Source organism: Magnolia sinica, chromosome 3, assembly GCF_029962835.1.
Source record: "Magnolia sinica isolate HGM2019 chromosome 3, MsV1, whole genome shotgun sequence".
In the NCBI taxonomy this organism is placed as follows: domain Eukaryota; kingdom Viridiplantae; phylum Streptophyta; class Magnoliopsida; order Magnoliales; family Magnoliaceae; genus Magnolia; species Magnolia sinica.
In genome coordinates, this window is record NC_080575.1 from 116,734,963 (window position 1) to 116,750,443 (window position 15,481).

Below are 15,481 nucleotides of genomic sequence, written 5' to 3' on the forward strand. Positions count from 1 at the left end.
AAGATAGATTCTCGTATGACGGTTATAGAAAAGGGGATGCTTCCTGCACAATCTCTCCCCAATCCTAAACCGCAGTACGAGATTAATGATCACAGCTCTTCAAATCATATGGGGCACGCTAAATCCATCACCACTCTTAGGAGTGGAAAGATCATTGATAAAACTCTTCCTGTTAGGCTCGAAAAGCCTCAAGAACCAGAAGAGGACAACAATGATGGATCCAGTGATACCCCACAAAAATTAGAACCGGAACCTCTAGAGAAGCCAGTTGCTCCGTTCCCCCAACGGTTGGTGTCACCAAAACCTCTCTCTAACTCTCAGGATATTCTAGAGGTGTTGAAACAAGTGAAAGTCAACATTCCTCTACTTGATGTCGTGAAACAGATTCCTTCATATGCCAAATTTCTGAAAGACTTATGCACGACCAAAAGACGGCAAAGTATTCAAAAGAAAATTTTCTTGACTGAGAAAGTGAGTGCTATCCTAAAGCAAGACGTGCCACAGAAATTCAAAGATCCCGGTAGCCCAACCATATCACGTGTAATCGGGAACCATCGAATTGATCACGTACTTCTTGACTTAGGAGCGAGCGTCAATCTGATTCCCTACTCGGTATACAAACAGTTAGGTTTGGGTGAATTAAAACCCACCCTAACCACACTACAACTTGCTGATCGCTCTGTTCGTGTACCAAGAGGGATAATCGGGGATGTGTTGGTCCAAGTTGATAGATTTTACTACCCTGTAGATTTTATCATCCTGGACACCGAACCCATCAATAACATAAGCACTCAGATTCCCGTCATTCTTGGCTGCCCATTCCTTGCCACTTCAAATGCAATCATCAATTGCAGGAATGGTGTCATGACTATGTCTTTTGGGAATATGACATTGAAGTCAAACATCTTTTTCAATAACGGCAGAAACTTAGAGGAGGATGACGATTTCCACGACATTAACATGATTGACTCTTTCGTGGAAGATACGACACCCATAACCTTATCCTCCAGCCATCTAGAGACGTGCTTGGCCCACTCCCATGATTTTGATGATGACATGATTAGGGAGACGTGCGCCTTGCTTGATACTGCACCGGTACTTGAAGTTAACCGGTGAAGGCCACAATTTGAAGAATTGCCACAAACTGATGTAGTGCCTCTACCGTCTAACCTCAAGCCGCCGAAGCTTGACCTAAAACCTTTGTCCTCTGATTTGAAATATGCCTATTTAGGTCAAGGTGAGACATACCCGGTGGTGATCTCTGCCCACCTAGAGAAAGAACAGGAGAGTATGCTTATATCTACTCTCATTGAGCATAAAGGAGCTCTAGGATGGACGATAGCGGACCTCAAGGGAATCGATCCCTCGATTTGTACTCACTGCATATATCTTGAGGATAATGCAAAAACCGCTCGGCAACCACAACGTAAACTAAATCCAAACATGAAGGAAGTGGTTAAGGCCGAGGTTCTTAAACTATTGGACGTGGGTATTATATACCCTATATCTGATAGTCAATGGGTGAGTCCAACTCAAGTGGTCCCTAAGAAGTCCGGAATCACCATCGTAGCCAATGTTAATAATGAACTCGTGCCAACTAGAGTCACTACTGGTTGGAGAATGTGCATTGACTATAGAAAGTTGAATACCGTCACGAGGAAAGACCACTTTTCTTTACCATTCATTGATCAGATCCTGGAAAGGTTAGCTGGTCATTCCTATTACAGTTTCCTTGACGGGTATTCGGGCTACAACTAGATAGAGATAGCCCCTGAAGACCAGGAAAAGACCACATTTACATGTCCCTACGGCACCTTTGCCTACTGAAGGATGCCATTCAGACTATGTAATGCCCCTGCCACCTTTCAGCGATGTATGCTTAGTATCTTTTCTGATATGGTGGGGCAATATCTAGAGGACTTCATGGACGATTTCTCTGTTTACGGTCCATCTTTTAGCAAATGCTTGGAAAGTCTTAAATGTGTGCTGAAAAGATGTGAAGAAAGGAACTTGGTACTTAATTGGGAGAAGTGTCATTTCATGGTTCGGAAGGGAATTGTCCTTGAGCATATCATCTCGTCCAAGGGAATTGTTGAGGGTCAAATATTGCATATTAGACCCCAGTTATTACTTGGATCTACAAACATAATACCGTTTAATGGCTGATTTAATCATGTTTGTAATGCAGGGTGTGTTTAAGAGCCTGAACTGAAAAAGGGTGGTAAATGCATGGATTTGACGCTCCAGAAGCACCAAGGCAAGGAACGGACTCTAGAAGACCAAGAGCAACGGAATTATACACTAGGGGTCCGCGAAAATCGAGAAACTGAAGCTTAAGTGGCCCAAAAGACGTCTAAAATGCAAGATCACGGGGTTCTCGCCATCCGATCAGGTCAAAACTTTATACATGGCCTGAGGGTCATAAATTAACCGTATACGTAAATTTTCATCCATTGGATCGCTGTGGAAGGGGCCCAACGGACAGATCAGCCCACAATTTACTGATCTGGGACCCACCTGATCTCTGGATACTCCTCATCTTCGGTCTCAACGCCTTAAATCATGAGAAGAACAAGATGGATGGTGTGGATTTCTCATAATCATCATACAGTGTATATAGTACACTTTTTGCACTAACACTGCATGGCAACACAGGGACGTCATCCTCTCGGATTCAAATTTTCGCCAGCGCGAAAACAGAGCTCGCGGCTGGCGTTTGTGGGGCCCAGGCATTGTTCAAAAGACAGATCTGGACCGTCTATTGTGACGAGAGGTTGGGGTAGACCCTCGCCTAGGTGTCGTTTTACCACCATGCAAGCCATTGTAAGATCCTAGCCGTTAAACGTAGGATGGACGGCAGAATAAAATATCGTATGGGCCACTCCAATTTCACTCCAAAAATATCCCTTCCAAAATATTTTTTGGAGTAGATTCCAATGTACGGAATGGATTTTCGTCCTGACATCAATCAGTGGGCCGCCATCCATCACAGCGCGGACGCGGAAGCTCTGTTCGCAAACAGAGTTCGCGGTTGATCTCTATAGGCCTCCATAGGACAGCAACGGTCTGATCTGGACCGTCCATAAGAAGCCCACGCTCCCCATCATCCTAACCTAGGTGACGAATTTTCAAGAGGCAGCAGAGATATATTTTCATCCGTTCAAACGCAAGATAGACGGCAGTGAGAGAGATATTCCGTACCACTAAAGATCCGATCCAAAACCATCCATATACGACCGGTTTTTCTAGGTGAGCTCAATGTACGGAATGGATTTCCTGTCCAACTTCGATCATGGTTGCATGTGCAAACAAAACTGAAAAATTATTAGTTTTCTCTGTTGCGTAAAACGTCTCCAACTACGAAACAACCGACTTGCTTGCTGCGCAAACAGCCCAGCCGACCTACATCGGGTTATAAAAGGACAGAGAAGAGAGAAAGGGAGCCATCATCTGGGACAGGAAGTGCAGCCGTGGAGGCGAATTTTGAAGCCGGTTTCTGGAGTTTTTTTTTTCCTTTTTCTTTTTCTTTTTATTTCTTTCCTTTCATATTTTTTATTTGGTTCTAGCAGGATCATGCTAGGCTAGACCTCTTAGCTCGGGCTAGGAGGTGAAGCTTGTAGGAAGATGGGAGATTCTACTTTGTGCCTTTAAATTTCATAAACTGAATTTGATTTAGTGATTATTATAAAGAATATTTTTCTTAGTCTTTAATGGTCTGTTATGACTGAAATTACAATGGGTTTGCAATGGCTCTGAATATTTCTTTCCGCTTTTATGTTTATGAAGGGAAGCCCTGTTGTTCATCATTGCTCCATGGGCATGGTAGGATGACAGTACCCTTCCTGATCCTCATACATTGTTGATTGGTTGGTAATTAGTTTAATCTTGTTGTTTGCTTTGTCTCCTGGGCATGGTTAGATGATGGAATCCATCCTAATTCATATACCATTCACCTCTTGAAAACTATATCAAAGGAAGTCTAGTTCAATTCCATGATTTCTGAAGCAGGCATAATTTCTCCCTGATCTCTACAAGTGGATCCTCTGAATCCCTAGTTTCCTTCCTCTGAATTCCTTAAAGTTTTAGATAATTATTCCACAATTATTCCTTAAATTTACATTTGATTTTGATTACATCTTAGGCTAGTTCTATTTCTACCTAGTTTCAGGAAACGTACAAGTTTCAGTCCCTGTGGATTCGACCTCGGTCTTACCGAGTTTATTACTACATCACAACCCTATACTTGGGGAGTGAACAGTAACAAAGGAGAATAAGATGTAAAAGAACAGAGAATAAATAAATTAACATAAGAACATCAGAGATATGCGATCCTTCTTAGGACACGCAGGATTTTACAGACGATTCATAAAGGACTTTAGTCTCTTCTCTCGTCCTTTATGTAATCTTCTTCAAAAGGATGCTCTGTACGAGTGGACTGAGCAATGCCAGGAAGCTTTCACCAAGCTTAAGGGCACATTAACCACTGTACCTATCATGCATCCACCCGACTGGAGCCTTCCTTTTGAGCTTATGTGCAACGCTTCTGATTATGCTCTTGGGGCGGTCCTAGGCCAGAGAAAAGATAAGAGGCCCTACGTCATCCATTACGCGAGTAGGACTTTAAATCCGGCCCAAGTGAACTACTCAACTACGGAAAAAGAACTCTTAGCAGTAGTGTTCGCCTTGGACAAATTTAGGTCTTACCTGATCGGATCCAAGATTATTATCTATACAGATCATGCGGCACTGAAGTATCTTCTTTCTAAGAATGATTCTAAGCCCCGCCTGATACGATGGATCCTTCTACTCTAAGATTTTGATTTGAAAATTAAAGATAAAAAAGGAGTAGAGAACGTAGTGGTCGATCACCTTTCTCGCCTTCATACCTCTGATTCCCTTGAAATCCCTGATGAACAATTGTTCATAGTCTCCCATTCACCTTGGTTCGCTGATATTGCTAATTATCTTGCTACAGGTGCCATACCGACACAGTGGACTGCGTAAGATAAGAAGAAATTTTTCACCGAGGTGTACAACTTTTCTGGGATGATCCTTATTTATTTAAATATTGCCCAGACCAAATTCTAAGGAAATGTGTACCAGACGATAAGCATCAGAGCGTCATCTCCTTCTGTCACTCACAGGCCTGTGGTGGTCACTTTTCTGCTAAAAAGACCACGGCCAAGATTCTGCAGTGTGGCTTTTACTGGCCCACTATGTTTAGGGACACTCATGAGTTTTGCAAAGCTTGTGGGCGTTGTCAGAAATTGGGAGCATTGTCCCGTCAAAATATGATGCCTTTGAATCCCATCCTTATCATTGAAGCATTTGATTACTGGGGCATCGATTTCATGGGACCATTCCCCCAATCGTTTGGAAATCTGTATTTTTTGCTCGCCGTGGATTATGTCACTAAATGGGTCGAAGCGATTCCGTGTCGAACTAATGACCATCGCACGGTCATTAAATTCCTAAAAGAAAACATCCTTTCTCGATTCGGAACGCCTCGAGCCATCATTAGTGATGGGGGCTCACACTTTTGTAATAAACCATTTGAGAGCTTAATGAAGAAATACGGTATCTCTCATAAGGTGAGCACCCCGTACCACCCACGACAAGTGGGCAAGCCGAGATTTCTAATAGGAAAATTAAACACATTTTGGAGAAAACGGTTAACCCTGATCGTAAGGATTGGTCAATCCGATTGACCGATGCCTTATGGGCATACCGTACTGCCTTTAAAACCCCTATTGGAATGTCTCCCTTTAGACTTGTCTATGAGAAAGCTTGTCACTTGCCTGTGGAGCTGGAACATAAAGCGTACTGGGCGATCAAAAATCTTAATTTCAATCTGGACAACGCTGGCTCGCTACGCAAACTTCAATTGAATGAACTTGAGGAAATCCGGAATGATGCGTACGATAATTCAAGAATTTACAAGGACAAGATGAAAGCATTTCATGACCAACACATTTTGCGAAAATCATTCACGCCTGGTCAGAAGGTCCTTTTGTATAATTCTCGATTACATCTCTTTCCGGGTAAGCTTCGATCTCGTTGGACTGGCCCTTACATTGTTGTTACTGTTTTTCCTCATGGGGCCGTTGAGATAAGAGATCCCGACAATGCCAAGGAGTTTAAAGTCAATGGACATCGATTGAAACCATTTGTCGAGAAATTTGATTCAGAGGACATGTCCATGCCCCTGACTGCTCCTGTTTACCAGGATTGATCTCCTAGTCTGATGGAGGTATAGGTAAGTTTATCGCTTTCATAGGACTAGGGTAGTTGCTTTATTTGTCTGGCTGAAGACGGTAAACTTAGCGCTCCTGGGAGGCAACCCAGCTCTTCATTTCATTTCGTTTTTATCATTAGTTAGTTCAATGTTTGCGGGTAACATTACTGCAAACCCTCACGAGACTACAACTCGTCCACTAGGGGCAACCTAGGGGTTTAAAGGCTTGTTGCATACGCTAAATGCAATCAAGAGTACCTACGAAAGTGGTATAGGTAGGATTTTATTTTTTTTGTTATTTTTATATTGCCTTCTCTTTCGTGCTGACCGACGCCCATGCTGTGATCTCTTGAAAAGTGTCTCTCGATTCATCATCCAGATACTATCTTCCCATCACTTCATATTTACTTTTCGTTGTCCCAAGTGCATTGCACGCTCATATCTTTGACATTGAGGACAATGTAGTTTTAGGTTGGGGGTGGGAGATTAGGTGTCCTAATCAGCGGTTTCTTGGTCTTGAGCAAAAATTGTGAAAATTTTTAAATTTTTTTCTGGACTTTCTTGTGAATTCGAAGGGATTTTGACAGCCATCTAGGGCACTTGGAATTTCAAGATACATGATGTTGGAAATTTAAGACGCTTGGGTTCAGTATCTATTGGATTGCATAATTAAGTTTGAATTATTAATCCAGAATTAGAAGTTGTACACTTTGATTGAGTTATGATCTCACATGTCACATCTCGCTTTCACATTAAGGTCTCAGTTTGATATTGAAGGATTTACTTGGTTCTCACTAAGCATGAAAGGAACCGGCCTGAGAAAATTGAAAGGATTGGGTGAATAATCTTCACCATAAGTTTGCTCCCTATAGGTGAATGTTTGATTTCCCAAAGTAGCCGACGGAAAGGGGTGGACAATGGTCTTCATCATAGGTTTGCTCCCTATAGGTGAAGATTTGATTCCTTCCCTTGGCAGTATTTTAATGAAAAAAATATATCAAAGGTCGATTAATGAAAAGATGATCCGTGAGGAAAGTTTTAGTTATTATGAATTATCTTTGTGTTACCGATAATATCATGAAATCAAGAAGTGAACCTTAATGATAAGCCGAGACTACACGATACACCCATGGAATTCAATATTTAGAATCGTTCTAATTAATGGATTAATATTTGAGCTTGATTATGAAGTTTATCGTGAGCTTGATTTCAGGAAAAAGTAATGCCAACATTCATGAATCTTAGAAGTCGAGTATCTGAATTGTTTTCATAAATCTCTTGAGTTTGTAGAAATTGTCCTGTAATTCTCAATTTATTTTTCGCATACCTTGCTCGGGACTAGCAAGATGCTGGTTGGGGGTTGTGTTGAGGGTCAAATATTGCATATCAGACCCTATTATTGCCGGGATTTTCAAACATGATACTGTTTAACGGCCCGATTTAAATCGTGTTTGTGTTGCAAGGCGTGTTTACGAGCCTGGACTAGGAAAAGGTACTAAAAGCATGGATTTAACGGTCTGAAATCACTAAGGCAAGCGACGGACCCTAGCAGACTAAGATCGACGGATGTGCATGCCAGGGATTCAAGAAAATCGAGAAATTGAAGCTCGAGTGACCCGAAAGACATCCAGAATGTAAGATCACAGGGTTCCCACCATCTGTTCAGCTCGAAAATTCTTACATCGCCCGAGGACCATAAATTAACCGTACAAGTCAAATTTCATCCGTTCAATCCCTGTGCAAGTGTCCCAACGGACAGATCAGCAACTAAAATCATGATTTGGGACCCACTAGATCTTTGGATATGTCTCAATTTTAGTCTCAACCACGTAAATGAGGTTCTAACGAGGATGGACGGAGCAGATTTGTCACAAACATCTCCGTGGGACCTACATGTACAGTGTGTGCACATGAACTGAAGTGCACCGGCCGTGCACCGGACGATCAGCCCGGTCAAAGACGGGCTGACCCATCTTCCTCTCCCGTAGCAACAGCGGACGGACAGCGTCCGTCCGTTTTTCATCAGTGGGCCCCTGATCAGCGTTAAATGAAAAATCCAGTCCGTCCACTGGATTGTGCACGAAAAACCAGTCAGACATGACCGTGTTCACTCCCTAAGTATAGGGTTGTGATGTAGTAAGAAACTCGGTAAGACCGAGGTTGAATCCTAAAGGACTGACACCTGTACGTTATCTGAAACCAAGTAGAACTAGAACTAAACTAAAATGTGATCTAAACCAAATAAAATTTAGGAAATAATTATGGAATAATTATTTAAAACTTAAGTAATTCAGAGGAAGGAAACTAGGGATTCAGAGGATCCACTTGTAGGGATCAGGAAGATCTTATGCCTGCATTGAGGATTATGGAATTTAAGTTGAACTTACTTGATCTGGTTTTTAAGAGATGAAAGGTATATGAATTAGAATGGATTCCATCATCTAACCATGCCCAAGCGACAAAGCAAACAACAGGATTAAACTAATTACCAACCAATCAACAGTGTATGAAAGTTAGGAAGGGTACCATCATCCAACCATGCCCAGGAGACGATGGTGAACAACAGGGCCTCCTGACATCATAAACACCAAAAGGAAAAAAGAAATATTCAAAGCCATTGCAAACCCATTGTAATTTCAGTCACAACAGACCATTAAAGACTAAGAAAATATTCCTTTAATAATCAACTTAAAATCAAATTCAGTTCAGAAATTTAAATTAAATGCATGAAATATTATCTCCCATCTCGCTACAGGCTTCACCTCTTAGCCCCAGCTAAGAGGGTTAGCCGACCATGATTAGGCTAAAATCCATAGGAGTCATAAGGAAAGAAAAAATAACAGCAAAGAAAAATAATAAAAAGAAAATAAGGGAAAAATTCCTTTTACTCTTCCTGTCTTCTCGTTCCAACCAAGCCCCAAGCCTCCTCCTCGTTCTCTCCTTCTTGTCTTCTTTATAACCGCATGGAGGGTCGGTCGGATGGTTCTCCCGCACAAGGAAACAGCCCGTGGCCAGCTACAATCAGCTGGATTTCCGCACGAGCAGGCGGAGTCGGTGCGAACTATAACACTTTACGCTGTTGAAGTCGGTGGGCCCCTGATCAGCGTTAAATGAAAAATCCAGTCCGTCCACTAGATTGTGCACGAAAAACCAGTCAGACATGACCGTTTCTACTCTGGTTTGGTGCAACCAATCAGGATTTTAACTGTACCGTTTATTCTTGCGTTTACATGAGATTTGCCTGTGTGGGCATGCATTGAAGCAAAAGGAAATCTTGGCTGGGGTCATCCCCATCCCCTGGAGCCTGTGTACGGTCCAGATGGACCATACAATCAACGGTGGTGGGCCACGGAAGGCCGGACGCGCGAACGCACGTCCCTGCGTAAACAGGGACTGCGTAATTCTTACGCTGTGATGATGGCGGGCCTCCATTCGCTGTCGATTTAGTAAATCCACGCCGTCCAATGATTTCTTCTCGAAAAATCGGTCGGACGTGATCAGTTTTTAGTCTGTTTCAATGTGGCCCGCGTTATCTTTCAAGTCACCGTCCGTTTTTTGTTTGGACGATCGAAACCCAATCTCCGATTATATTGTAAAATTTCTCCATCTAGGCCTGAGTGGCATGGGCCATATGAATCTCCTGGACGGTCCGGATTTGTCATCTGGAGAGCGAGTGGGGCCCACTGATGAAAAACGGATGGACGCTGTCTATCCGCTGTTGCTGCGGGAGAGGAAGACGGGTCAGCCCGTCTTTGACCGGGCTGACCGTCCGGTGCACGGCCGGTGCACTTCAGTTCATGTGCACACACTGTACATGTAGGTCCCACGGAGATGTTTGTGACAAATCTGCTCCGTCCATCCTCGTTAGAACCTCATTTACGTGGTTGAGACTAAAATTGAGACATATCCAAAGATCTAGTGGGTCCCAAATCATGATTTTAGTGGCTGATCTGTCCGTTGGGACACTTGCACAGGGATTGAACGGATGAAATTTGACTTGTACGGTTAATTTATGGTCCTTGGGCGATGTAAGAATTTTCGAGCTGAATGGATGGTGGGAACCCTGTGATCTTGCATTCTGGATGTCTTTTGGGTCACTCGAGCTTCAGTTTCTCGATTTTGTTGAATCTCTGGCATGCACATCCGTCGATCTTGGTCTGCTAGGGTCCTTCGCTTGCCTTGGTGATTTCAGGCCATTAAATCCATGCTTTTAGTACCTTTTCCTAGTCCAGGCTCGTGAACACGCCCTGCAACACAAACACGATTTAAATCGGGCCGTTAAACAGTATCATGTTTGAAAATCCCGGCAATAATAGGGTCTGATATGCAATATTTGACCCTCAACACAACCCCCAACCAGCATCTTGCTAGTCCCGAGCAAGGTATGCGAAAAATAAATTGAGAATTACAGGACAATTTCTACAAACTCAAGAGATTTATGAAAGCAATTCAGATACTCGACTTCTAAGATTCATGAATGTTGGCATTACTTTCTCCTGAAATCAAGCTCACGGTAAACTTCATAATCAAGCTCAAATATTAATCCATTAATTAGAACGATTCTAAATATTGAATTCCATGGGTGTATCGTGTAGTCTCGGCTTATCATTAAGGTTCACTTCTTGATTTCGTGATATTATCGGTAACACAAAAATAATTCATAATAATTAAAACTTTCCTCACGGATCATCTTTTCATTAATCGACCTTTGATATATTTTTTTCATTAAAATACTGCCAAGGGGAGGAATCAAATCTTCACCTATAGGGAGCAAACCTATGATGAAGACCATTGCCCACCCATTTCTGTCCGCTACTTTGGGAAATCAAATCTTCACCTATAGGGAGCAAACCTATGGTGAAGATTATTCACCCAATCCTTTCAATTTTCTCAGGTCGGTTCCTTTCATGCTTAGTGAGAACCAAGTAAATCCTTCAATATCAAACTGAGACCTTAATATGAAAGCGAGATGTGACATGTGAGATCATAACTCAATCAAAGTGTACAACTTCTAATTCTGGATTAACAATTCAAACTTAATTATGCAATCCAATAGATACTGAACGCAAGCGTCTTAAATTTTCAACATCATGTATCTTGAAATTTCAAGTGCCCTAGATGGCTGTCAAAATCCCTTCGAATTCACAAGAAAGTCCAGAAAAAAATTTAAAAATTTTCACAATTTTTGCTTAAGACCAAGAAACCGCTGATTTGGACACCTAATCTCCCGCATTGAAGGGAGCACATTGAAACTCTGTATTGGACTTGAACCACACGTCGAAAGTTCGATGACCACGAAACTATAGGGTTATAACCGTCCTACTGGGCTTGATGACCATCGCGGGAATCGAGCCCAAATAGTATCCAGAAACATACAACTTAAGCCCTAAGCGAAGTGTGTGAGAAACGCGAATATCTTTAGAAAATGTATTGGAACTTAAGTAAATTGGGTCATTCGCTTGCGTGTGAAATTGAGGATTTCAGACCATCAATTTCTGACCAAACTTCACCCATGGATAAGGAAAATTTCGTTGCTCATATCCGTCTACTTGTGGCCCCGATCGAGTAAGCATGACCGTTGATCTGACACAGGTCCTCCACGGTCGATCGGCCTATCCAATCGTGCCGAAATCACATCCTGACATAGATCCATTGTTAAGGAACTTACTCTGTGATGTAGGTGAGTAATGAGCATTCCTATGAGCCCGGTTTGTCAAAAACAGGCACCCTTAGGTTATAAATTAAGTATACCATGACTCTGGGGCCATTTGCACCAGTTCTGAGCATATATAAAGCCCTTAAGCTACCCCATTTCTATTCCATACGAATTTGCTCCAAACCCTAGGAGAGAGAAGAGAGAAAATAAGAGAAAAGTGTGAGGAGAGAAGTGAAAGGTTGGGAGATTGTTGCAGTGTTTCTCTCCCACAACTACACGCATTGAATCGCCTTTCCATCTACTAACCAATTTGTTTCGGTTATGATTTGGGTAAGAAATCCTAACCCTACTCTTGATTTAGAAATTTGGATTGAGTAATCGGTGAACTAGCTAACTTATTTCATGGTTTAGGTACCCGTTGTTCTATATTCGGGAACATAGTATTTGAATTGAGTCTGAATCGAGTATTCCGACGGAAAGTGCGGACTATAAACGTTTAGGTTATGGTTTTCAAGGCTTTCAATGCCAGCTAATGATTTATGTCTGACTTGATTGCTGTCATATGATCTTAGTTACAACGTTTTCGATATATTATGCATGTGTGAACTATGTTGAATACAAGATGCATTCTATGTGTTTGTTGAAATGTTTGAATGAACATGAAACTGTGATTTGTACTTGTCATAATTATAAATCTAGGATTTATGTTTGTCGTATGTATGACGATCTCTTCGTGTAAGGATTTGCCATAATATATTGTAACTAATCTAGTCTATGTATTTGGTACTGTGTAGTCTAAGTGTTTGATTAAATGTCTGAATGAGAAATTGTTGATGAATTGTATTTAATAAGGGTATTGAGATATGATCCTCAATTAACTTATCCATATGTATAGTTTCCTTCATGTAATCTCAATTTCGACTGCACGATTTATGGATTAAATGCAAATATTTGGTAATATGCTCAATGTGTTTAGCGAAATGGTTAAATGAGAAATTCACTTAAATTGTCTGTCAAATGCTAATATGATTATCACATGTATTTACATGCTACGTCTGAGTAAGATTGAGACTACAACGTAGTCCAGACAATCGGTAACAATTCCCGTTCGAGTGGTCGAATTAGTCTCGCTACATTCGATATGTCTGATGAATTCGGGTCGTACGACGATTGTCGATAGTGGTTAGGCCACGTGGAGTGCTTATGCGCTCCATGTCGATTAAGTCAGCGTGCGCTCGTACCAATTGAACTTGTTTAATAAACTGATAGGCCTATTGTGCGTTTACCATGTATGGACATCAATACTTAAATCTAAGGTATTACTTACTAATGTAAAGACCCATTTTAACCATGGTACCACGATCTGCTAAGACTCATGAGCCGGACATGGTGATATGGGACATCGTAGTCAAGCCGTCGGCCTACGCTGAGGTGATGAGCCTCCCCGTAGTGACCAGTGAGCGACCCAAACTCGTGAGTCGGGCATAGTGTTATGGGACACGTGTTCGAGCTGTCGGCCTACGCTGAGGTGACGAGCCTCCCCATAGTGACCGCGAGTATAAACTCTTAAATTTGCCTATCTACTGCTTTTCATTAGGGGTAATGCCCTACAACTTGCCTATTGTATGTGAATAACTAGGATTGACAACCCTAGATGGATCCTTCGGTTGAGTCAATCATATAAAGGGAGGTACCTTAGCTTTCCAAACCTGCTGTATGAATGAGATTAATTAAGTACTCTGCTAACACGACCATGCACCCCATTGCATGTGCTTTGGCGAGGAAGTTGCACTTTAGGGAGGTTGTCATGCACGAACTTGGTTATCGGAGTCGCTTGCGAGGGAGCTTCGTGCGAGGGCATGCATCATTACTGCATTCCACCCCTGCATTAATAAGAGTAGTTAGGGAATGATTGTTGTACTGCTTTATCATTACTGCTTGATTGAATTGATAACATGTTAGCATTTACCTTATAGTACCACTGAGTTGATCACTCACTCCCACCCTGGGACGGTGTTTTAAAACACCAACCAGTCTTTGTTGTAGATGCAGGTGATGACGAAGTCTATGCGGTTGAGTTGGACTTCATAGATGAGGAGGAGGAATTCTCCTATGTTCAGCTATCAGGCGGGTCTATGTAGACCTCGTGCTGATTCGATGGGATACAGGGGCACATGGATTAGTTGGACACTTACATTTTGATATTTTGCCTATTTTGAAACAATACATGTACTTATTCAGTCCGACTACATAATCATACTCTGGATGTTGTAGGACATTTACCTGTTTAGATATATAAGTGTTTCGGTCTTCCGCTTGCTAAATTTAATTATATTTGGAATATGATATATTGTTTTAGTATAATCTCATTCATGATTAATACATTGATAGGGACAACATCTAAACATTATTATCTATGTTGCATAAGTGATGTGCTGGATCTCAGGAGTTGAGTTTTGCTCAACCCTCGAAATCCAGAGTGTTAAAACTGCTAAGAGTTGGTCTGTCATATGCACAGGGACATACTGAAACTAAATATATCCTAAGTGTTCGCAACTGCTAAATAATGTAAGACTAATTAATCTTAGATACACAACATTGCACTAGATTTGTAGTTTGATTCTTGGACCCTCTTCTTGCCCCACCTTTCCTCCAGAGGAGAAAACCCTAACCCTAGCTCTGAAATCAGGCCTCCAAAATTCGACCCCTCCTAGGTCGTGGATGTGTACGTCCGAGTTACCGGCAGCAAGGTGGGGGCCGCCAGCTCGCTGGCCCCGAAGATCGGGTCACTCGGCCTCTTGCCGAAGAAGATCGGAGAAGACATTGCTAAGGAGACGGCTAAGGACTGGAAGGGCCTCCACATCACCGTCAAGCTCACCGTGTAGAACCGGCAAGCCAAGGTTTTCGTTGTCCCGTCCGCCGCTACCCTTGTCATTAAGGTCCTCAAGGAGCCCGAGCGTGACCGCAAGAAGACTAAGAACATCAAGCACTCCGACAACATTTCCATCGATGACATCATTGAGATCGTTCAGGTTATGCGGCCACGATCCATGGCCATGGACCGCAGCGACACCATCAAGGGGATCCTCGGCACATGCGTCTCAGTGGGCTGCACTGTCAACGGGAAGGGTCCCAAGGACTTGTAGCAAGAGATTGCGGACAGGGATGTTAAGGTGCCGACAGAATGAGTGGAAGGAGGCAGAGATTTGAGAATAAGGGGGTTATTGAATTTATTTCTCTCTCTCCCCCTCTCTTTAGCTTGCTTGATTTTTCTTCTTCTGTTAGATACTGTTATCCGTGATAAGGATTTTAGAAGTTTTGTTGGAGATCTCCGGATTTTTGAGGTTTCAGTCACAAGGTTATTTGGATACTATGGTCTTGGAATGTAGCCTTTCGATCTTTTATATTCAATGATACAATTGTTGATTTTTTTTTTTATTTTTTTTTAAAGTTTGATTTTTGGATTCTGAGAGGGGGTCTTTTGCTCTAAATTTGCTTCTATTATTTATATCTTTCCGGGATAGATGAGAGAATAACCGCTTATCCACATAACGCTTTCACATGTAACTAGTTGAAAAAGAGTAGTTACA

At 42.1% G+C, this 15,481-nt stretch overlaps 1 pseudogene; it reads left to right on the forward strand.

Annotated features, from left to right (window-relative positions):
* Nucleotides 1-13,277: 13,277 nt before the first annotated feature.
* LOC131239107 (large ribosomal subunit protein uL11-like) lies at nucleotides 13,278-15,325 on the forward strand (annotated as a pseudogene).
* The last annotated feature ends 156 nt before the right edge of the window (nucleotides 15,326-15,481 follow it).